Source organism: Ambystoma mexicanum, chromosome 6q, assembly GCF_040938575.1.
Source record: "Ambystoma mexicanum isolate Mex_15411 chromosome 6q, UKY_AmexF1_1, whole genome shotgun sequence".
Classification (NCBI taxonomy): Eukaryota; Metazoa; Chordata; class Amphibia; order Caudata; family Ambystomatidae; genus Ambystoma; species Ambystoma mexicanum.
The window spans coordinates 500046490-500072686 of record NC_090937.1 but is presented as its reverse complement, the minus strand read 5'-3'; the positions used below and the strand labels follow the sequence as shown (position 1 = coordinate 500072686).

The 26197-nt window shown below is 45.4% G+C and overlaps 1 protein-coding gene across 1 annotated transcript in view; it reads left to right on the top strand.

The window, feature by feature from the left end:
- Window positions 1-26197, top strand: part of ARSJ (arylsulfatase family member J) — a 500852-nt gene that overhangs the window by 451057 nt on the left and 23598 nt on the right. The window lies entirely within an intron of this gene.

Here is a 26197-nt window from a genome sequence, read left to right as displayed (position 1 = left end):
CCGGCACCGGTAAGGGCACCGGTGCCAGTAATCCCTTACCACCCTACTACGAGGTGCGTTAGCGGGCCCCTTCCTTAACGCCTGGTTTTACCAGGCGTTATGGAAGGGACCCGTTAAGGGACTTCAGAGCTAATAACGGTACCGCAATTTGTGGTACCGTCATTAGCACCTTCCCATTGAGCCCTATGGGGGCTGAAATGGGAATGGGGAATGGCTTTTTCAATGGGGACTTACCGGCCCCGCAAAGGTCGGAATAGACCGATAAGTCCCCATTGAACGGGACCGGACACGTCTAATAACGCCATGACTACCTCCAACCTCGTTATGAGGCCCATTATCTTTCTCATACTACAGTTTTGAACACTTCACCATCTACTTATACTCACTCAGCTTTACTGTCTAAAGAGCATTCACAAAGTCAATAGATGTGTCTGTGGTTCAGGTTATCGTGAGTTAATGGCTGGAGAGGTGATTGTATATATTATTTTTATTTAATATTAAAAAGGTATAGAAGAGTGTTAATATTGCTTGTAAAAAACCTATAAAGTCTATTTGCACCTGGGTATGGGTGCTCTGCCAATCAGGTTGCTGGAACAGTGGGCGAGAATACACAATCCCCGCCCACTGTCCCAACCACCCGAGGCCCTTCCCTGGGTGGCGCTTCTTTTCTTCTTTCTTTCGTGGTAGGGTTGCCGCCCTACCCCCTCCACTTACCTGCAGGGCCAGAGCATTGCGCTCAGGTCCCGGAGCTCCTCCTTTCTGGTTGCCGCATAGACATTGAAAAGGGACTTAGTCCCTTTTACCTTTTTTACATTTTTCCTTGCTGGCAGTGCTGATCTCCCAATGAAGATTACTTAAAGCTATTTGCACCGAGGACGAACCGTGGGGTGCGAATGGCTTTCGTGCCCTGCTGCCATGAGGGTGGATATGGTCTTTAAGGGCCCACAGCCCGAGTTTAGGATTTCACTTCGCTCAAGGCCTACCTTAGCTCAGGCTGGCGGGCTCTTACATTTCATGTCCTCTCTCCTGACAGGGCATGAAAGCCACAGTGTCATGCATTCAATAAAATATACAATGTTAAAAAATATGAATATAGGCAATATGTCTGCTTATAAAAAAAGACAAAACTGCTGTCTTTGCCAGTGCTTCATTTACTTACAGTGTGACACGCACCTGAGTTAACATTACAAACATCTCATGTTGTAACTTAAAGTGCTTATTTTTTTAAATATGCTTTTACAGATAAAACAAAAAGAAACTCGTTTAAACAACTTAATTTGTGTGTGGTTAACATATAAAACCATTCTCATCATATGGAAACCTCCATCATGACAGCAAGGTGTTAAATTAACTTTTGAAAACACTCATTGTCTGGCAGTTGCAAGTGGAAACCAGCATTCAATTATTCAAACATATTTTTCAACAAGACCGCAACTGTATTTTGTGTCCTGTAGACACATGTGAAACAACCAGCCGAAGAACCCAGGCCGGATGTTTGAAACGGTTCTAAATTGAGGGTCGTCCTCACTAGAGTGTTACAATAAAAGAGTAAGCACTGAGGACGAGTAAAATTAGACTACGCATTCCAGCCCTGTCAACACAGTCTTTGTGTTGAATTGGCTGCTAATACTTTAATTACAGTAAAACATTCCAGACTCCTCGCAATGATATTTCCATCCCCTGGGGAAGCTACAGGAAGCACAGCCTGACTTCGGGGAGGTTGCAATGTCCAGGTAAAGAAAATGGCGGCCAGGCCCTCTGCAACACCAATCTGCTGATGTGCCTGTTCTCTACAAACTGGGGAAAACAAAACAAAAATCAATAGCTGTCACGTGTTGCTGTTGTGTTTATATTCCCTAGTGACACACTTGCAATTTTAAATTATCTAATCTGATGAACTTTTTTTTTTTTTTTTTTGCTACTGCGGCCAATCAGTCCGTCAGGAAAATATTCGATGCACTGCAAACGCTTCTTTTACGAGATATCTGGAGAGGCCAAAAACCGCGTATACAATGTTTGGAGGCATTCAAAGTATGTTCTAGGATCTCTATTTTACTGGGAATGTTTGCAAACTGTACTTTGCCTACAGAAAAATCGCCAACTAGTTTCATGATCTGTATTGGTGGGTAGAATCTTATTAGTCAGCTGTATGTCAGCTGTCACAATGCTGGCTGTTTCAAAGTAAAGATAATACTATCACTTGTATCAAAAACGTCATGATTGTTTGTAATTCGAATAAAGAACTGATTAATTCTCCTGCAGTAGCTTCATTGATAAGGTGTGAGCTATATGTGAATGAATAGTCTGTGTGTATTTATCTGCAGAGCCTTTGTCCTTGGGCGCAGTACTACTTCTTCTGGAGCTGCGTTGTATTCGGAAAGAGCTTTACTTAAACTCTGCAAAGAGGTTGTATTGAAAAGGGATGATGTGAATTAGTTCACCGTTTATTTTAGGCTTGTGAGCTTGGGCAGCGCGGATAAAAATAAACCACAATTTGTCAAAACGTTACCTCCTGCTCAGGGTGTGAGGTCTGACTAAGCTCTGCAAATGCCAAACTGTTCCTTACAGAGCCAAACTAAACCCCAATGTGAGCTAGACTTTTCCGGAACCGGAGAGCCACATGACCTGAGTTACCCAACTGGTGAATAGTCATCCAAGAAATACAAAAAACGAACTAAGTTTCTCTGATCTGGGGAAGTATACGTGGGCATCCTATAGGCGAAGAAGGAACAGTCATTGTCTCACATAGTGCCAAGTTCAAAGTTTAGTTATGCCACAATAAAATAATAAAGATGCGTAGCCCGAAACAGTAAGCGATGCCAACACAAAACGCCTGCACCTGCTATATTAACTGGAGATAATACCTTCCACTCCTTCCAACTGCAGGGCTGCATATAATTGAATGTGTTAATAATCGCCATGACGGTATGACGGTGGGCCATACAGACTGGTAAGGGATTGTTGTCGAAGTAGAGGTTCGAAAGAAGTGAGGGCTTATACAGAGGGTGGTGGCATGCTACCAGGACCCAATCGTCCGCTGCAATGGTCCACCACCAAGGCCATGATCACCATTAGTACTTGCTTGTTGTGATAATGCAGAAAAAAAGCTTTCATATCATGAAGAGACGCTATCAGAAGCAGGGCTGGCCTTAGGGCAGGGCCGACTGGGCGACCGCTCTGGGCACGCTTCCATTAACCCCCTGCCACGCCAGCTCGGGGGAGTCTTTCAAAGGACTGGGAGTGGAGCGGATTTAATAACAGGGCACCTGCCATGCCTATTGAAAAATGTTGCACTCCACTGCACCTCCTACCGCATGAGCAGGGGTACGAAAGAGGGTGGAATGGAGAGCCCAAAATGTTTTGTTTTGCTGCTCGGGGCGCTGCGGCTTCTAAGGCGTACCCTGATCACAAGTGATAAGAAATGAAAAACAGTTCAGCCAAAGATGGCTGCCAAGGATATGAGGAGAGGGCACCCGAGACCCAGATCTTTTATCTTCCCATATCAGTGTGACAGGAGAGGAGGGGACCAGGTAATCTGATGTATGTAATTAGCTGTGTTTTAAAAGAAATACAATTCTATGGGGTTGGGATAAGGAAGCTGGGTTGCTGAATGTGCACAGAGGTAAAGGAAAGCACTGCCGTGTGGGAGCACACGAGTAGCCAGCCAGACGCGGGCATTTCACCAGCAAATAATGTCCACATGCTGTGTGCTTTGAATAGCTGGTGAGGCCGCCCAGACTGCTTATAACTATTAACTCGGGACTGCATGTCTAGCCTCGAAGATGTGGGAAAAACCAAGAAGGATGTCATTTCTTTCATCAGCATTTTATACTGTAATCAGTATTCTGTTCTGATAGGGTACGTGCCACCACACTAGCCCTTTCATCAGAGCTTCGAATGTGTGGTTTCGAGAAACAGGAAGTCTCTGCCATTCCCATTCTTCATCCACAGATCCTGCTGTATATATATGAATATGTCCACAGGTTGCTTCTTGTACACTCCGCTGCAGACTACTCAACTGCTCCCCCTCCGTCTTCTGTAATGTGTAATGTTCAGTCAGCAGGCTTATACTATTGTGTATAGTCTATTCTCTCTTGATTGTTCCTATTGGCTGAAAATTCCCATTTTAAAATTCTGTTTACGCTCTATAGAACTCGCCCGAGGGCTGTTCCGAAGTGTGGGCCCTGAAGCCAAGTTAAAGGCCTGAGCGCAGCAAGGGTGTTTAACAAGGTATACAGATCCATATCTCCTGATTCGGCCGGAGTGTACAGTCTATAAAAGTATTATAAGCCCCAATACTCTTCATAGTATATGTTGATGTGATTTATACGGCGCACCACTGCCATTTTCATGGTCTCCAGGCGCCCTATATAACCAGGAATGCTAGTTCATGGAAGATGATCATGGGAGTGTTGGTCTAAAATATATACTAGCGGTACCACCCAACATTGCCCGGGTATGCATGTGGGGGTCTGCTATAGCCTTCTGTATATTTTTTTTTGTGTCATAACCTTCACAATCGCAAAATTGGCAATCTCCTGAAATCACCTATACTGATAGACCATGGCAGGACCCCACTCCACCCCTGTGCAGGGCGAATAGGTGGGGTTGTTTAAATTTCACTATCGCCAGTACACCCCAGACTAGTATGCCAACCTTGGGCCACAATTTCAACAACCAACTGTTATGGGTCTGGAACCCCGAACATACAAACACACTTTCACAAATATATATATAAATAGATATAAAAGTATATAGAAGTTAACCGAAAAATCTGCTTGGATCACCGCATTGAGTTGGCTGCTTGTGTGCCCCCCACTACAGGTAGCCTTGCAATTCAGCATTCTAAACCGAACAGTTGGCGGGCAATACAAACCAGTCTATGAGCTCTACTGGTTAAGATACCCCACAGATTGTCCAATGAGAACTCCTTTCCAAGATTCCAAGAGTTATAACACAACTTTGTAGACTGCATCTACAGCTATACTGACAGGTCAAGCATGCAAGCTTGACCCAACCGCCTAATCGGGTAACGAGACCTGGTGGTCCTTAGTACGGCGCCATAGCGTGAATACGCAGCGTATAATACGATTATTAGCAATTGAGCATATTGCATGAGTGGTTTGTCCCAGCGTCTGTTTCCATATCAGATATGGAAGCAGGCGAAGAAGCTGGGATACCTATTTATGCTGCCTGGTATTTTACACCACAAAACACCATGTGGACTTCAAAGGGTTCCCATATAATGACAGTCACCATCTTTGTGTGTGGCGACCAAGATTACCGATCAATGCCAGGGGCGCACGGCGGTGAACACAGTGCACTTTCCATTTGGGGCAGATAATGGCACAGGAGGTGGGGTTGCATGGAGTTGGGCACCCTTATCCACCGAAGGCAGAAATGTTCACAATACCTCAGAATATGCAGTCACAGTGGAAGTGATCGCAGACACGCTCCTCTTGATGCATGGCCAGTTGGAAGGAAACTGAAGGTGTCCGTGTGATTTCATGTGGGAAAATGGCAGAATGCTGGTGTTACTCCAACGGTAAACTAAGGCACCATTCCAACGGCGGTGCCACATAGAACACAGAAAGTGGACAGCACATCAATATTTATAAATCCCAAGTGCAGCGCAGTGACGTTATGACAGACCCATACCCCAATATAAAGGCTTCAGTGCCAATATGTCAATGAGTAACCTTACACGCAGTACATGTATTGGACTGCACACTATGGGTATCAGAGCAGTAATATTACCTCAGTGCAGCAGTATACTTTTACAAGGGTATTATAGAGGGTAATGACTCAGTGGAAAGGGGCACTCAGCTCTGTGGATGTGATGGAGACATGAGGTTCGGTATTTCCCGGGACATTTCCCCGGCCATCTGTCTCTCTTTTCTGACCACTCGCTGGAAAGTGTAATCGTGATAGCTCTGGTGGGTACGAACACGACATTCTAAATGATCTGTGACAAGTGCGCACACAGATGACGCATATTAATATGACTGTGTAGCCAACGGGCTAGACTTGTAGGCGGCATATCCGCAGGTTCACTCACTCGCCGTGTTCTAAGCGCCTTGTTTCTAGCACTTGCGAAAGACATCTTCTCTCCAGAGAAGGGAGAGGGAGGCGCGACACATGCAGAGTACCACTTCGCCCAGAGCAGACAGGCACACAGTAACCCACAGGTTCTGCCCCCCAAATTCCCGGGCGGGTTGATGTGCACTCTGCCGCACACAGAGGGCAGTCGTCAGCAGACCTCCGTGGAAAGGCTTTCTTTTTTTCTTCTTTTTTTGTATCTCCTATGGCCACTAGGAGGGGCGCTTGCAGTACATTCAGTGTATTCGGAGTTACCATGGAAACTATTGTTACTGATTAAAAAAAAAACTTGAAACATTAGATATCCTGCGCAAATCGCTTGTTCATATAACAGTTGACAGCATATTATTTCCTAGACAGAAAGTAATTATTCTCGGCGATAGAAAGAATCTCAGAAGTGGAAATTAATGCCACTCTATTCACTTGTCATTGCAGATTGGAGAACGCATACAGGAAAAAATAATATATATGAAAAAAAATATATGTCTGGATTCGGCAACAAGCCACTGCACCTGTTTCACCATTCTAGTGCGATGAAGAGTGGCAGCAATAAATATAACTGTCACAGGCATGGCATAAAAATAAAATTTGCACAATACAAATACCAGTTTATTTATGTATGTATTTAATCAGTAAGTACTTTTGGTTTTCTTGTGTAGCGCTGCATTCACTAGAAGTAATTTCAGAGCACTACAAATGGGAGAAGTGATGAATAATATATGCATAGCCCAGAGTCATGGGTAACAACCAGGGGTGGATTGGGAACCAAAATTGGCCCAATATTACAAATTGCCAGCAAACCTAAGCCTTTTCCTAAGAGAAAACGTGGAACTGGCACAAAAAAAGATGTCCAGGGTGCAAAGGCCTACCGAGGAAATCTCGTGATTTCCCTATAGGCCAGTCCACCCATGGTAACAACACAATAGGGAAGGTGCATAGAGAATGGCGGGGAGGAGGGACAACATTCACTGCATTGAAAATGTGCATTACAGTTGTCGTCCGTGATAGGCCAAAGTTTCTTATTTAATGTTGTTTTTATTTATTTATTTATTTATTTATTTACTTATTCGGGATGTGCACGCTCATGTCCAAATGCCTGTGTCAAGAGCAATGCTTTTATTTTTTTTAAATTGTATTTATTTGATTTAAGAGCAATATTTTTAGGGATTTAATGTACTTCATGAGGTATTTTTCTACTCCCCGTGAGTGGGAGGATATTCCACGGTCGATTGGCGTTTCTTGCAATGTTTGTACTAGACAGACATTGGTTCATTTGACGTCTTAATTGGATTAGGCTCGAGGAAGTAGAACTAGTCCCACTCTTAGCTCCCCCCTCCCTTGTCTCTCGGCCTCCGTCACTATACCCTTCCCCCATATGACTTTTAAAGCACAGCGTTGCTTCCCAAAGGTAGGTCTGCACTCAATACATACCCTAATAAGAATAAAGCAACGCTATTTTCTACCGGATGTGGCATAAGGGAAGGTTTCTAAGGGGCACCATGATGTGGTTCTCCTTTTGAACGTGAATATAAACCCCACTGCTCATGGACAGCACTTTCAGCAGTCCCACAGAGAAGTTTTGATACCACTGAGGCTCCACATCTGTTGTGCGAGTACGGGCAAGAAAGGGGAAAGTATTTTAACAGCCTATAGCACTAGAAGTGGCGATTTTGAGTTAAATTGTTAATCTGGTGGGAATTTATGAATTGGAACCAAACAGGAATCCAAAGTGTATCATCTTTTCAACTGGCACAGGGGCTTTACTTAGTTAGGGAAGTCAGGCGAAGAGTGAGGTGGTAAACACATATTGGTTGTCAAAGGAGATTCTCTGAGCTTTCTCCATTTACACAGAGACCCTCATGACAAGTTGGCTGGTATCCCGCCAGTAATTCCGGATGGATACTGGAAAACTGACTTACTATTTCCGCCGCCTGATATCCCAGAATTTGCAGGACATTGCAGGCGGTGGAAAGGGCAGTAAATTCACATTCCATGGAGTCCGAAAGGGCTCCATGGGAGGGGATTGCCAGTATTTCCAGGACTGATGATACCCTTGCCAGAAATAACAGCTGATTTTTGCCGGTTGGGGCCATATTTACCTCCAACTCTTGACTGGAGGTAAATCAGTGAACCTCCACCAGCAAACGTGTAGTTTCCAGTCCAGGAAAATAGCCGGTCACTGAATTACTGGCAATTAGCCCTGCAGTTTTCCCAGAACGGTAAACTTATAATGACCCTCAAAGTCTGCTCATTTGCTTCTTGGCCTGAATGTAGTAAAGGCAACTGATTAGGCTCTTTGGTTTATGCGGTTCTTTCCTAAGCCAATTATAAATTGGGAGACATCAGCATAAAGAGAGGAAGAAGGAATTTTACCAAATTAAATGTGGCAACTTATTGTCAGATGACTATTCCCGCTGTCACCGCCATACATTTATGATGATAGTAAAACTAAAGAATTGCTTTTGTAATGAACTCAACCTCTATTTATTCATTTTATTTACTTATTTAAATACAGGAGAAACAATGCTCTTTCGATCACAACAGAATGTACAATAGATACAAAATCAGATTTGATGGTAAGCAGTGAGAATCTTACCATGGGGTGAGTTTCAGGGACATTCTGACCATGCTGTGGAGGGGAGTAAATGGATCAGTCACTAGGGACAATACATAAGTGGACATACATAGATTAAGGACGGCCAACATTAGACATTTATAAGCACAGGTAGGTGGTACAACCAGCTGTTCAACCAGCTGTGCTCTGGATGTGACCATGATGGTTGAAGTGCTAGAGTGGAGGAAGAGGAAGTGAGGGATAGAGGCAGGTTAGAGGCGAGGGATCGGTGTTAACTAGTAGGCAGATGAGAGGCAGGCTAAGAGGGTAACTCAGAGGCGAGGAGATAGGCTTTTAGTAAGCTTTTGAACAAATCCATCTGGACTGTTTTTTGAATGTCAGACAAGCATACGCGAGGAAGGAGACTCCACACCGCACACCTCTATTCAGAAGGTATATCGGAAAGCATTACTTGAGGCGCCCAAACAGAAGGAAATTGCAAAAATCACCCGCAGCTGTCCTGTCCTTGTGGACCGACAGAATTTGGGAATGGAAAAGACAAGGGTGGGCTCCCTCAACCATGATAAAAGCAGCTACTGAAAAATAACGTTGCAGCAGTACAGCAGCTGTTTTTTTGGCCCTGAGGAAAGTGGTACACAGTGACTACACCACTGAAACTGGTAGGCCCAATCCGGCCTGAGAGAAAGGCATTTACCAATGAACCTGGACATTAGGCCGAAGATTTACCTCCTTATGACTAACTGAAGGAGATGGATTGATGCTCTATTAACACTATACTGAGAACTGAAGAATATTGAACTCTGTGATAGTGTTTGGGGTGAAAACGGAGCAAGCTCGGTCCACTGTTACTGGTACTCTGTACTAGGTTTATGAAGATTGGTAACATTTTTTAGACTTCATATCTATCTTCTTGACATAGAAGACAAATAAAACTGAAATTACTTCACTTGCCAAGAAGTGGATACATGTCACAAATTATGTCACATGTGTTTTTTTAAAGCCATGACTAACCAACTGTACTAGATACGTGTTAGGGCAAGCTTCTTTAACAATCCTCTCACCCTAGATAAGCGGGTCATCAGCGCAACCTAGGGGAAGCATAAACATCAGGGTTTAGTTTAGACTGTAGGAGGGCAAGATAGGTAGGACTCAGACATTCATTGTATCTGTGAATAACTTAGATTGCATTACCTGAGATTTTGAAATGTGTGACAATACAGAATAGGGTATGATCCAGGTGGAGTACCCAACATGGTCCGTGTAAAGGACCGGAGGGGGGTGTCTGTACTTCTACTCTCTATATGGTAGAGGAGAGGCACAGAGGACACAAGCTAAGATTCTCTATTATTGGTAATGTAATCGAGCAATCAAGGCCTAGCTTCTCCGGAAGGTGATGTAGGCTGGTTCTTAAGTACAGTGTAGTCCCCAGGCACCCACAAAGGAATGTCCGCACACTGTATCAGTTAAAACACAGTCTTTATATAATTAATATTCAAGGTTATGTACACTATCACAATAACTCACTTTGTGCTCAGAAAATCAACAATGGTAAATATATACAGTTCTACAGTGGTACCACAACTATTATCAGATCTCATTCAAGTGCATCAACTATACTGTCAAAATGTCACACAGAACAATAAAGAGGAAATCAGCAGTAGCGAGGGGAAGGAAAGCAAGATGGTTGAACAATTGACAGAATACTGGTCACTACCGTTAAACACAGCTCTGTGTGGAGATCCCCCCACCTGGGCAACCTGTAGAATAAAGATACATGCCCAGTCCATATATTGTTCAGAATAGACTTCCCAATAGTTCTGCAAACCCAAAGTACCTGGCATTGTAGCATTCCTCGGCGGGGAATCGACGGCCCTTCTTGAGTGCCCTCCCTTTAAGGCAGGAGTCATGGGTCGTTGAACGTCCGACGGAGAACAGAGTGAGCTACAACGGTGAAGTGGCAGCTTTGTTCCTAGCGGTGCTCGTTGACGGGGAATTGTAAACGTCCTGCAAGGAAGAGGCGTGCGGGGCACCTCGGTGTCGATAGTTCTGGACCGCAAAGTGTTTGAATAACTGTGGCCCAGCAAGGGCATTGAGTCGTCTGCATCTCTGTGGTCCTTGGGTAGTGGGAAAACCACCGGTGGATACTCCTCGGCATGTTGACGGTCAGGCCTTCTCCAGCAGGATACAGCAGTGACGATGCGGACGAGAGCGTCCTTGGATCAAATGAAGTTCTTAGGCAAAACGGGAGCACGGCGCTCCGGTCGGCGACGGCGGTCGGCGACAATGGCGGACAACAGTCCGGGCACTTCTCCTTGGGATTCCGCAGCAGTCCCCCTCTCGGGTTGGCAGCCTGTCGAAGGTCTGTCTACCAGGGAGCTGTGGCCAAGATCAGCTGGTGCACGATGGTCCCTCGAAGATCAGGAAGAGGGTGCCTTACCAGGTCCTATCTGGGTCAGTCCTTGGAGACACAGCAGCTTTCAGATTGTGAAGGAGAGGAACAGCACTTCTTCTCGTCCAATGGGGCTGCAAGGTCAAGCTTCAGTTACTCCAGTTACTTGTCGTAGTGGACTTCAGCTTCTGAACACGATTCCTAGCAGTAAGAGGACCCAGATATACTGTTGATCTCCCATTCATTCTGCTGGGTCATACTCAAGCATCCAATCACGACTAAGGGCATTCATGCAGGCAGGCAGCCAATCAGGCACACAGTGCACTCAGGCCATTCACTTCTCTCCAGACACTCACAACAGGTTTTGTGAATTGGGACAAGTACCCAGCCATTCAACACTCCACACTGCATTCATACCGGTTTCGGCCAGGGCTGTCTCAGTCATTGTGTCAAACACCAGATACAAGACACCCACAACATAGAATGCGTATTTGTCACACACTCCATTCACCCAGGTCCCACCCATAGGCGTACCCACAACATACAGCCGTTGAGAAGGCTCCAGCCAGTCTGGTCAGCAATTCCCCACACTACCATTTATGGAACTTCCACCCAACAGCCAGTCAGGGGGAAGGGACAGAGTCAGGGCTTCCCGGGACTTCGGGAAAATCAAGGTAACAGGCGATGGAAGGCAAGAACTAGTACTGCTACATAGAAGGCTTCATCTTGATTATGTGTCATTGAGTAAAGCATGACTTAGTTTGAGAAATCAGGGAGCCTTCTCTGTTTTTTTACTAATGGAATGGATCATAATTGAAGTATTTGGCCCCGAAGGAAGATAAGTCCAGAAGAAAAAACACCATATACTCACTAGGGGTTTATGTAAATATATAGGTTGTATTGAATATACGTATTTACAGTTTAGTGTGAAACATAAAACATTGGTTGTGAAAAAGACTAAACCATAGTGTATTTTTTCCCATCAAATCAAGAAAAAATATATATATACAACTTCAACATAGTGTGCTAAAGAGAAAACAGTAAATTGTGAGACATAAAACAAGAAAAAATGTTGTCGCTTAATCAGCAATTTGAACTCTTAATGAGTTTTCACATTGTAACAGGTTCATAAGAACATTGCAGGGGATAGTGAAAGTGGGAATCCCACTTTCTGTAGTGTTGCAATCTGAATACAGTATTGTATCACTTGACCAAATTAAGTTGGTGCAAAAGACCCCCTTGCTTGCAAAATAACGTTTCGGCGGCCTTGGCGTCCATCTTGTATCTAAGGTTAAAGGGACGTGGAAGCTGCCTTCTTCAAGGCGGTTGGGTGACCCCTGTGGAGGAGAGACCAAGAGAGATAAAACAGTGTTCAATTTTTCTCATGGTACATTGGTGTTTCTCTGCTGGACTTACAAGGGCGGATTAGTAAAAAGTAGACTGGATCAGAACTTAGAGGGAAATGAATCTCCACATGTCGAAAAGTTTTTAGGGAAAGAGGGGAGGAACCTTTAAAAAAATAGAGTGAACTAGGTATAGACTGTTGTCTCTATAGGTCTGTGGTGGGTTTAGTAAATTGAAGTCTCACCACAGACTCCTTGTGGTCGTTCTCTTAGTATTGCAGACTCCCCAGACTGGGCGTAGCCGGACGGAGAGTTGGTTGTAGTAGTTATGCGTGCGGAGGCAGGTGGAGAGAGAAATTGTTTTCGTGGCTGCCTTGTTGGGCTACTAAATGTAGCTCGCACTCTCGCGGAAGTACTCTATAAAAGTAGTTACAGAGAAAGAAATGGAATTATGGATTTGAGAAAAGGCAATAATCTCTTAACGTGTAGGTCTATGCCTATCTTGTGGAGGTAGAAAAGAAATGAGTGTTGCACAGTACCTGGATACGTAGGTTGATTAGGTATTCCCGGTCATTCTGTGTGTGCAGAAGTGCTCCTGGAATTGGGGAGGATCGGAGAATATGTGGCCATCTGTTTTCTTTATTTCTGTAACTGGAGGCGAAGTAAGAGAAAGCTATTTGTGAAAATTGAAAACGGGCCGGGATGTATTTACATGTGAAATGCAAGGCACTGGAGATTGGTCCCCACATGCTATTAGTCTGTCGCGGGGTTCGGGGAAGGCTTACCTAAGCTGGGATGGTGCTGGGCGTCGGGTCAGACTAATAGCATGTGGAGACCAATCTCCAGTGCCTTGCATTTCACATGTAAATACATCCCGGCCCGTTTTCAATTTTCACAAATAGCTTTCTCTCACTTCGCCTCCGGTTACAGAAATAAAGAAAACAGATGGCCACATATTCTCCGATCCTCCCCAATTCCAGGAGCACTTCTGCACACACAGAATGACCGGGAATACCTAATCAACCTACGTATCCAGGTACTGTGCAACACTCATTTCTTTTCTACCTCCACAAGATAGGCATAGACCTACACGTTAAGAGATTATTGCCTTTTCTCAAATCCATAATTCCATTTCTTTCTCTGTAACTACTTTTATAGAGTACTTCCGCGAGAGTGCGAGCTACATTTAGTAGCCCAAAAGGCAGCCACGAAAACAATTTCTCTCTCCACCTGCCTCCGCACGCATAACTACTACAACTAACTCTCCGTCCGGCTACGCCCAGTCTGGGGAGTCTGCAATACTAAGAGAACAACCACAAGGAGTCTGTGGTGAGACTTCAATTTACTAAACCCACCACAGACCTATAGAGACAACAGTCTATACCTAGTTCACTCTATTTTATTTTTAAAGGTTCCTCCCCTCTTTCCCTAAAAACTTTTCAACATGTGGAGATTCATTTCCCTCTAAGTTCTGATCCAGTCTACTTTTTACTAATCCGCCCTTGTAAGTCCAGCAGAGAAACACCAATGTACCATGAGAAAAATTGAACACTGTTTTATCTCTCTTGGTCTCTCCTCCACAGGGGTCACCCAACCGCCCTGAAGAAGGCAGCTTCCACGTCCCTTTAACCTTAGATACAAGATGGACGCCAAGGCCGCCGAAACGTTATTTTGCAAGCAAGGGGGTCTTTTGCACCAACTTAATTTGGTCAAGTGATGCAATACTGTATTCAGATTGCAACACTACAGAAAGTGGGATTCCCACTTTCACTATCCCCTGCAACGTTCTTATGAACCTGTTACAATCTGAAAACACATTAAGAGTTCAAATTGCTGATTAAGCGACAACATTTTTTCTTGTTTCATGTCTCACAATTTACTGTTTTCTCTTTAGCACACTATGTTGAAGTTGTATATATATATATTTTCTTGATTTGATTTGAAAAAAATACACTATGGTTTAGTCTTTTTCACAACCAATGTTTTATGTTTCACACTAAACTGTAAATACGTATATTCAATACAACCTATATATTTACATAAACCCCTGGTGAGTATATGGTGTTTTTTCTTCTGGACTTATCTTCCTTCGGGGCCAAATACTTCAATTATGATCCATTCCATTAGTAAAAAAACAGAGAAGGCTCCTTGATTTCTCAAACTAAGTCATGCTTTACTCAATGACACATAATCAAGATGAAGCCTTCTATGTAGCAGTACTAGTTTTTGTGTATTACTGTACTTTGTACCCGAGTCTGCTACACCTCACCACGGGTACACCGAACCCTTTGGTATAGATGGAAGGCAAGAGGCCACGGGGGCCATTTTGTCTCCATCAGGAATCTACCGATTCCAATGACCGGGCTTGGGCATCCCAAAATGGAGGACGCTCAGGGCACTAGTCAATTCAGCACGGAGCTGCCACCAGCCCGTACCCTGCTCTGTGGGCCACACATAGGTGCCCAAAAATATACACTAGGTGCACAGGGTTGGACCCATACACATGGGTGCCATAAGGGTATCCCATGGGTCTGTTCACCAAAACGAAAGGAGAGAGTTGCACCGCCAGGAGTCCCACATGAACTCCTGCATGGAAAACATGACAGAGCACACAATAAAAAGCAGTTAAGAACAAGGATAATAAGGCCCTGTCCCTCCAATGCATTTCCAGCATCACAGTCCAATACATGTGTGTTCAGATAAATCAATCCCATCAGCACCAAATGGAAAAAAGGCTTGAATGGGTCAATCATAGCTATGCCGCTGCGACATTCAACCATATTAATTATCAACATAGGTACTCCAACTAAGAACACCCACATTATTGGAAGCCTACTGCGATGCCACAGAATGGTTAAAATCTTCTCCAGGCCTATTTGTGAAAGGATAAGGCCATCAGCAAACTATACTAATACGATATACGGTACTACACCCCCGTCCTCACTTAGGACTGGATCAAGTAACTTGATGTACTGCTTTCATTGCATCAGGTGGTAATAAAATACACAAACACTAAAACCGGTGCCCCTACCCTCAGAAAAAGAGCCTAATGGCATCATCCGCCATTCATCCGACACTAGGGCAACACCGAAGAGTGGATCAAATAACCACTGTTAGAGCTCTCCACCGTTAAAATGTATTACCTCTAAAGAACAATTGTGTTGGTCTAAGAGCTCTGCCTTTCAATTAAGCGACCATCCGAAGGCCAAGAAAACCCTGATGTCCATGTGTTTATACATAAAGAGCTTACACACTGCATCCTGCTGTAGCAATTAAGCAGACTAAAGACAACACTGGCACCCTTGTAAAGGGCAACACGACCTACCGATCCAACTTCTGCCCTGCTTCACCCTCAATCCACAGCTCACCTGCAGAAAGAACTTGCAACAGTAGTTCAACCATATCTACAGCACTACCACCATGAAATAGGCCAGAAAGAACACATACATGATAAACCCGCTGTCTTCCTCCTTTGTCAAATGAGTGTGCCTCCAAAACCCATCACTGTTTATGATTCGCTGGCACATGAAGTTAATTCCATTATGCTATGATCATACATTTAACACTAATACCACCCCATAAAAGGACATCCCTCTTCAGATTAACCACACTTATATATGTATGTCCACGGGGTAGATTTTTTGTGACGGGTGATGTTCACACTCCATGAGAGGCAAAACTGTAGCTGCTATGGTAATTCGCCTCCTAAATCCAAAACCGTGTAATAAACTTGCGTTGTAATCTTTGTTGCTATGGTGGCATGGTCCTGCTAGGGATCTCTGCCATTCTAATGGTTGTATCTTAGTAGCCATATGCAATGGGACTCAATTGCTACTTTTAAAACTCTACACTGGAGCATGCACCCCGCAGGAAATTGAGGTTTTAACAGTTCATCCTCCAAGATGTACTCAATATCGGCTTTAACAAAGCGTATCAGACAGATGCACCAATAAGCCTAAAACGTAGCCTTACCAAGAAACCTGTAAATCGGAATAAGATAGTGAACAAGAATTGTTCAATTGCACTGTGGCACACCTCGCAAGCATGCACTCAGTTACCTTCCTGGGGACCAGAGGAACCTCACACCACCTACTGTACATGTGCTGATCCGCTCAGATCTTGATAAATCTCTGCCTATTTAAATCCAGCAGGTCCAAAAGATCATTTCCATTTGCTTGCATCCCATGTGAAAAGGTCGGCCTCTAAAAGCATTACCAAACAGGGATAGCTGCCAATGAGTTCTCACGCTTATTTGTGTCCATTGTATTGTTAGGACAAGATATTATGCTGAGTAAAAAAGATCTAAAATTATAGATCTACTCATCAAATACCTAACTTCTGTTAAGACAGCACAGGCTGCTCACTAACCACATGTCTTCACACTCAACGCTTGCCCCAATCAGAGAATATGCATATATGTGTTCAGATCCCTTTTCAAATTGGGAGCTAAGGCCTTTCTGACCATAGCCACTTTTGCTTTATAAATTACCCACAGGGGCATGGCCCCTTACTCCGAGGCATAGACAGGGTAGGGCCTGACCAGGCAAGGCCCACCCAAATTCTGTAAATGCCCACTCAGCAGCAATGTGTCAGCATTGACAGATATTAATGTCACTGTGGTGGGCCCAACTACATTAGCTTTAGGCCCTGCTTGTTAGACAATTCTGGCTAAGCCTACTTACGAATGGGGCTTGCATGGCAGCCGTAGGCCGATCACATAATAGTTTCCCCCTACACTGCCATGCTTAATGCCACATTGCCAGCACAATTCTAACCCTTAGTTGGTCACTTGCTTACACACTATGACCACTCACCTGCTGCATTTGAACCTGTCAGTATGCTATGGCAACTCCACTCTGACATTTGCACCTAGGGGCTGCCGGAACGGTGCACGACTTGTTAAGTCGAACAACCCAATAACAGTATTCTTTGCAAATGGCGTGTTGCGCCACTCCACCATTGAACAATTATTGCCAGTTTATAAATGTATCTTTGGACAGTTAATCACAGCAACTGCACAGAAATATCTCTCAACATCATCCTCTAAGAGCAATGAGGATCCACGTTTGATAGTGAGAATCCCGAAAAGAGTCACCTGAGGTCCACAACAGCTCCTTTAAAGGAACCGCACTTTCTAGCAGACCGAAGAAGGCAGGCTCAATTTTCCAGAAAAACAGCAGGAAAGTGTTTCCAACTCTACCACCTCTTCCTCTATAGAAACGACTCCTCAGATGAAAGTCTAAAGGAAATGATTTTTAATAGCATGAGCGCCCACACGGTGCTCTTGAACATAGCACAGCTATGTTCTACTACTAAGGCTATATTTGTACCATGACACACAATTACTGCACGAATGGCAAAAGGATACAAAAAAGTACCTTGCAGTTGATCCGAAAATGCAGAACCTTAATACTGGCTTTCTGCAAATTACATAACCTGGGTATTTGTTGATAGATATACCAACATTCTTGCTCTTCCCGTCCGCTAAACTTGCCTCCCTCTTTTGGAAAAAGGACAGATGGAGACATTGTTCTTTTTGTTGGCATAAAAGGCAACAGATTTATTATCACACATTACTAACCACTACAGGCTTATCATCACTGCAAAAAAACAAAACTTTGTGCAAAAGGTGCGCCAACCATCCGACTGCTCTATCTCCAAACCTTTCTTCCCCCATTTTCCAACCAGTCCACTCTAGGCCAAAGCTCCCCCAACCATTACTGTCTGCGCCCTGCCTGCCCTTGCAGGTGATCCTGGGCTGGACGAGTGCCGTTTTTGCTGGGGGAAGCCAAGCCCTCATCGATACCGCCAGTGCCCTTGCCACTAGGCCTCAGAGGAGCGCTAATCGCGGGAGGAGCGAAAACCTCTCCCACTTTCCCACAGCTCGTTAGAAGTCCTACAGTGTCACTGGTTGCAAAAACGCCACCTTGGCATTCTGCGACTGCAACAGTAAAGACTTGCACTTTCCTTGCTGCCGAAATCCTTATGTAGGGTGGGTGAGCGGAAAAACAGCTCCCGACCTTGCTCCTCTGAAATTGGGTGAAAAGGTGATGCCGCCAGCGGTTTGAGCCGCTCTTATCTCCAGGGGCACACCCCTTTCTTTTGTTGCCCTTTTGCAGGCTTCTTGTCTTGTTTGGTGGGCTTCCCACCCACTCCGGCTCTTCCCGGGCAAAACACTCCATTTTGTGGGCTTTTGCCCCACACCTCCCCCTTGCCCGGGGGGGGGAGGAGGACACTGCCCTGTGAGGGCGCCTCCTACAGGGTCCCCCGTCGACACCTCCAAAGTAAGGCTATTGTTAAACTGCCCAAATAAACTCACTGCCCACATAAAATCACAGCAAAAGACAGCAAAATATGCACCATATGTGCCCCCAAAGCAACCTATTGGATTGTGCATTATCAAGCCAATGAGTTTACTTGAACTGGCACCCTTGCCATGGGCAGAGCCACACTTGGTGCCCTGGGTCTAACCTCCCTATTACCACCCTACCAAGCCCTTTCTAAAAAGCCCAATACAGCATTGCCATTACTTGAGAGAAGCATGCTTTACTGCAAGCAGAAGGGAGCCATGCAGCAAAACAACTAGCAAAAGTGGTAATAGATACCAAATACCTGCACTTGCACGATCCGAATGGCACAAGGCCTAGTAGGACCGTTTTTGGATCATTCTTCATCCCTGCCCTCCCCTGCCCCTGTGTAGTCTAGTGGCACCTTGAAACACCATTTGCTGAATAGGTGCATTATTAATATACAACAAATAAATACATAAAATACATGACAGTGCACCTTCCTAGCATTACAATAGGCTAGCCTATGCAATGATCAAGTCCACTACAGGATACCTACTTGCAAAACATGCAGTTATAGTGGCACAGGGAATTGTTGCACCGATCAACTCATACCGTGGCAGGAAAAGTCATCACTGCATCTATGCACGCATTACGGAGACAAGGAATGCCTCACTCTCTCCGTGGAGAAGGGAGCAACCCCATAATTAGTTAATGTTAATGTTAAAGGATATTTGTACCGCGCACTATCACCACCGGAGTGGTCCCCTGGCGCTCTGGCGGCTCTGAAAGAGGGAGGGAGAGGTGGGTTAGTGGGTGGAGGCTGGAAAAGTGCGAGATTGCAGTGATGTGCTGTTGGCAGCCTCAGCCCGGTGGTTCCGTCGGCTGGGCCTGGGGTGTTTGCGGCCGGTAGTCGTCGTGTGCTGATGTGCGAGTCTATGGCCCTCATTACGACCCTGGCGGAGTGGGTTTACGCCAGCGGTATTCGCGGCGGACCCGTCCGCCCTACTACGAGTTCCCGTAGCGCCATGGAGCGTTTTCCGCCTGGTTTTTCCGGGCGGAGAAATCCATGGCGCTACGGGACCTTGTTGTTAATTTACGCCACCGTATTTTACGGTGGCGTAATTAACGCCTTCCCCACTCCCATTATACCCTATGGGGCAAAAATGGGAATGGGGAAGGGTAAAATGGGGAATGGGGATTTACCGCCCCGCCAAGGTCGGAATGGGGCGGTAAATCCGCCAACCCCCATGGCGCTATCGGCAGCTTTCCGCCGTGCTCCATGGTGCATATTGCGCCACGATTTCCGCCAGGGTCGTAATGAGGGCCTATGTGTGTTTATTGTTTTGTTGTTGCAGTGTAGTGAAGTTTGTGCGGTTTGTTGTGCTAGAGGTTTGTGGTTGTGTTTGGTTTGGAGTTTGAGAGGTGTATGCAGAGAAGGAAATTGTTAGTGGTATTGGTTAGTTGGTATCTATATCCTGGATTGACCGGTTGGGCTCGTGTAATCTTACACGACGGGGTGCTTGCGCACCCAGTGCCTTAGAAGGTACGTGCCCGTTTTGCATTCGGGGCCACTTGAGCATTTACCTGTCCCCTCCGTCCGCTCCCTCAATAACTTTGCATGCTCCTCACCCCCGCCCACATGACTAGCGCACCTGCTAGTGTCCATACTTCCAAATGTGTGGTGATTGGTGGTATCTCGTCCGTTCCACAACCCTGTGGTACCTAGTTGTAGCTGTACGGGCGGTGGGGGATGGTAAGAATTGGCTGGGGTTGTTGCCTCCGTCTCCCTGGGTCTCGCAGGTGGACCCCTGTGTTCAGCCTCAGCCCTAATGGTGCTCAGAGTACTTCTGTCGGTTGTAGGGGCTTGTCAATGTCCTTTCCTGTTAGGTCATTTGTCTTATTGTTGTTTCGGTTTTGGTCTTTGGTGTTGAAGAGCCAGGTTTTTAGTAGTTTCCTGAATTTAAGGTGATCTTTGGTGTTCCTTATTACTTTTGGGATGTTGTTCCAGGTTTTCGAGGCTAAGTGGTAGAAGGCGGTGCCTCCGAGTTTTTTCTTGATGTAAGGTTTTTGTTCCAGTCGGATTTCATTGGTTGACCTGAGTGGTCTCGTTGGCTTGTAGATTGTTATTTTCTTTTGTAGGAATTCTGCTCCTTGTCCGCAGATTGGCCTGTGCGTTATGCACATTGTTTTGATGAATTGGATGAATGCAATGGCCCCATGGTTCCCGCCAGCAGACTATTGATAACTGTACTGATAAGTATGAGGCAATCGGAGTGTGAGCATATACATGTTCAGTGGAAATAAAACAAAGGCGGCTCTACTGGGGAATAGGAATACCAAGAGAGAAAAATAGACACAATTCAACACAATTAGAAGAGTTTGGCTGGAAATAAATTGACCCCAAAAGGCTATAAAGCAGGTGTCTTAAAACTTCTCGGTCGGCTGTTGTCTCAGGTAAACGCCACGTTTGTGCATTTTGCCAGCTAGAAGTCACAACCGGCAACTGTGTGTAAATGCAGGACTGCTCGATATATGATTACTCGCCCTACGCACCCAGAAATGTTATAGGGTAATCTTTAATTAATGCACGTGTAGGACATTGCTAATTCGCTCTCAACAAACTCTTTCAGAAGCTACGGCAAACATGCAATGTGAAAATGTGTGCATTTATGTAAGTAAATGGCAGCACGCCGTTCAAGCCTGTGCCTGGAAGCTGTCCGCTGCAGTATAAATCCTGTTTATGCCTTCGAAGGCTGAGCTTTTTATAACGCATCCGTCCTCTGGTTACCGCATGCAAGGTTAATCTATGCTGGATCTCGGGAGCAGCCTTTCCGTGATGGCTGCGATGACGCAGTCCCATTAAAAATTCCCTGTGAGAACACCAGGGTGCTCGTCTTCGCTAAGATCTGAGCAGAATCGTTGCTTTGCGAGTCTGAGAAGCTATTTCGACACGCACATAGGCTGAGCATTGATGTTAACCCTCAGATCCCCTTAAGGCGGTTAGCAAGCAGCATTGTTTACTGCTTGATAATCAGCAGGTCGTCTGTCTTCCCTCTCCTCATCGAGCCCGCGCGCTGCCATGCACTAAAAATGAATAAACTAGAAGCTCATTTATAGATTGCTGGGAACAGCTAAGAGGGTTTTAATGCGTGTGCGCTTTGTTGAATAACTGTCAAAAATAGGTTTTTGGCAGATCACGCATCCATCCAACCGATAAGGGGTGTTTCAGCCACTTTACTCCCTACAAATAGGAACATACTTCCAAAAAAGTAAAACACGGAATACAAAATTACTCCCACCCAAAAATACGAAACAGACACATAGGAATTGCCTGGATATGTTTGGACCAGTGGTACATAAAGTGCCACAGCAAGTAACTACTGTTATTCCTACCTGGGCATATCTTTTAATGCACACGAATTACTAAGTGAAAAGGAATATGTATTAGAAAAAAAACATTTCTGGTTTACAGGTAAATAATATGTGTCTTGCTTATAAAATATTTCCTTTGGGAATAGAGCTTACTTTTTTACTCCCTAAAAAACACGTTGCTCCCAACCTTAAAAAGTCAGAAGTAACATTGGGGGTCATTACGACCCAGGCGGTAAGTACGCCAACTTTACCACCATTTTACCGCCCCATTCCAAGGTGAGTGGGGCGGTAAATCCCCATTTCCCATTTTACCCTTCCCCATTCCCATGTTTGCCCCATAGGGCATAATGGGAGTGGGGAAGGCGCTAATTACGCCACCGTAAATTACGGTGGCGTAATTAGCACCAAGGCGGTTTAGCACCATGGATTTTAACGGCTTTTAAAAGCAGCCGTTAAAATCGGAATCAGGCGTTAAGGGTTAACGACGGCATTAACCCTTAACGCCTGAGTTGTAATGAGGCCCATAGTGTCAGAATCCCCCTGGTCGTCACTCAGTTCAGATAAATCTCCCTCCTCCTCACCTGTTTCTTCTGAACTGCACAAAGGATCCTTGCATTTTTTTTCCTGCGTGTATCCTTCTTTTTTTTTTGTAGAGGTATGGCCTCCCTCGATTCGAAGCCACTGTGTCGTCTTAATGTAAGAGACCGGCTAGAGACTCCTTCCTGAGGAAGCTAGTCACAGGAAAAAGCTGGTTTTCAGAATAAACCTCTGAGGAGTTGCAGTTCTTTACAAAGAATAGCGAAGTGGTAGGAACTGTTGTTCAGGGCGTTGGTAAAACCCTTCACTGTGACTGTAGGTAGCTCAGAGGAAACGTCTGAATGATGAGTTGAAGGTAAGTCCAAAACCCCCCAAAAAGACAAGGTTTTCCAGTAACAATAAGCAATGTGGAGCAGTAACAATGCAGGGGCAAAGACCAAGGCTGCGGTGAATGGCTAATGCAACCATTGAAAGGAGTACACTTCGGTAGTGGAAACGAGAGAAAGAAAAAGGAGACATACTGGGGAAGGAATGCACAGTCCGCAAGGGGCGGTGGTAGAGAGGAAAGGTGTAAGAGAAAAAGGCTGCAAAGAAAGGGCGAAAATGGCGAGAACGTAAGCGGGGCAGGGCTAGAAGCCATCAAGGGAGGAAACAGAGCAGACTCAGGAGCGAGACCCAAAAGGAAGGAAAGCGAACGCGAGACACCCAAAAGCAAGGGTGGAGAGAGAGGCGTAGCAGGGGAGAAATGTAACTGCAAAGGCAGTTAGGAAAACACAGCGCCTGGCCCAAAGCAGCAAAGTAGCAGGCAGGGTTGCAACGAGACGAGAACAGGAAGAAGGAATGGCTAAGAAGAGTCGGGAGGCAGCCATGACAGTTGAACCACTAGACCGTAGCAGCACTAGAACAGATAAGTGATGTGCCATTCAATGGCGGCGGTACCACAGTGGATTCCACAAGCGCCAGGATGGCAGGCGTATCACACACAGTCCCATTTATGTGGAGCACTACACCCATGAATGTAGTCCATCTCCCTGTATGTCAAACTGTTCCTTTTTACTTTCGCATCCTGGGTTCTCTTTCAATTTTCCTCCTCCTCCTCCTCACCTCCTCTCTACATGCCCATTTCTCCAGCCCCCACAGCACTTTAAAGCAGCATGAAATGCTTTCCAAGAAACCTATGTGCATACATAACATAACATGAGGATAACTGTGTTCCACCCGTACTTCCCACTTTTAGCCCCCACTCACTACCCGCTCGTCTCGTTCGAGTGTCTCTTCCAGTATGCTCCTCGGTGTTCCCTAGCAGGCATGTCGTAACCTAAGAGCTTTCATAGAAACCATCTTTTGCAATGTTGGAGCTCCTGCGGGGCGCCCTCTAGTAGCAGGCTTACACATCTACAAAGACGACCAAAGACAGGCGGGTATACATCTCCTGTTGCATTTGCAGCGAGCGTTGGTGGAACTGGGGAAACTGCCCCAGCACCAAAGGCACCGTCCTTGCAGCTCACACCTATAAAACCTGGTGATGGATTTCATAAAATGCACGGGTGACAGTGCTAATAATACATAGTTCGTTCATTAGCACCATTCTGGATCGCCTACATGTGAGTCCATACAGCACTGTGGGCAATGTTCATGTTTCAGTGCAAGTGCTCGGTTTTGCTCATGTTTACACAAGTGTTAGTGTAAAGTGTTGCTGCACATGGTTTATCATTTTACAGTGTTATTGTTTCAATATGTTTACAGTGCCTGCACACCGGGCTTACCCTTCCTTTAGCTCTTAATTTGACTTGCCTTCTTTGCGTCGTTGTTTTCTCTTTTCTCCCTTTCCTTCTTGCTGCTTTAGTTTCCAGCTCTCTTCCTCTCATCTCCTTTCTTTCATCCCTTCTTGTTGTCACTCCATGTTAGGCAGAAACCTGTGCAGTTCCATTAGGGACCACTGCAAAAGATTTAGGACTACAGGTGTTTGGCAGTAAACCCAATTGGTAGCAGTCTGTACCACCCAGATTTACCTGGTAGCTGTGGCTGAGCAGTCAGACTTCTCTCAAGATGAGTTAGGCAGTATATAGAGTATACAAAATAGGTACAGAGACACAGTAGCACAAGCAAACACTGACCAGAGCCTTGGTGTGAAAGTATATAATTATTTATTTAAAGACACACTTGTAAATTACACTAGCACAAAAAGAGGTAATTTCAACACACAGTCACTATTATATATATACAACCCTAATTACTTATTAGACAAGTCTTAGTGAGAAACACCACTTATTTTCAGACAGAGGAGAGCACTTAACATAAGATGGCACTCTAATAAGTTATTTAAAAAGAGATGGAAAAATGCATAGTTATGGAAGCACACAAATTTCAATACTTTTCAAAGAACCACAGGGAGGCAGATTAGGCAAAGTCAACTGGAGAGCAAGGAAGTTCAAATGCCAGGCCCACTCTTAGAGAGAACAAGTGAAATGTGTCCAGGATCACACAGTCGGGTTATGCCCAAAGAGTCTTTGTGAATAGTTCACAAAAAGATTAAGATCAAGTCAGGAAAAGTTAGTTAACAGGTCCAGGCTAACCCAGGTTAGAAAGTTGAGGATTTACTGTCACCCCGGACGATCTGTCGCAAGGGAAGCCAGGCGGGACACAGTACCTGAAAATGGCAAGAACACTCCAGCGGGGGCAGTTGTTCCTGGCAGCGGTTGCAAGTTGGTGTTTTGTCCAGAGGAAGAGGAGGTCTCGACGTGGAGGAAAGCTGGAGGTCGTTGCGCTGCCAGGGAAGAAACCAGCCGCAGAGTTTCCCAGTTACAAGGTACCACCCTTTTCTTCGCGGTAGTGGTAAACCGTGGTATTCCGGTTGCCGGGTTGCTTGGCACGGGCAAGGTGGCCACGAGATGGTCCAGGAAGGTGAAAAGACGGGCAAACTGGTTATCCCCACCAGCTGGAGATCTCCTCTGTCGTTGGGAAAAGTGGTGAGACGGTTCAGCGGGCTCCACCGGTGGTGTCGTCGTTGCAGGTCGGCTCGGCTTCTCCCTCCTCGGATTCCTTAGGTCCTGTGGTGACTTCTGAAGTTCCAGTACCCAAAGCCCTGCTTTTATGCAGAAAACCCCCATTAATTCAGCCTAGCTGTCACTCAAACATGGTAAGTGGTGAGGCGGGCAGCTCACCACTTGGGCCAATCACACAAGAGTGTGACTTGAGTTGCCGAGGCAACTCAGTCCAGGGTGCCTAAACCCCCTCCCACACCCTCTGTGGTACCCAGACAGAGTGGCACTACTTTTGGAGGCTTCTGTGGAGAAGCCCGCCAAAAAGTGGAACAAAGGGCTCGACTTGGGTTGGAGTCACAGAAGCGAACACAAACGCCATTTTGGAACCAAGTTTCGGCAAAAAATAACAACCAGTGAATTTATTTTAATTTAATAAACCGGCGGTATGTTCGAGGCTATTTTAAAAAGTGGTAGCCTCGAACAATGGGAAAATCCCATAGGGATATATTCGCGGTCGAATATAAAAAGTAGTATCCACTGCCACCAGCCAAAACTCAGTCAGGGGGACTGGACAGTGCCCTCTCAAACAACAGACCCCGGGGCAATCG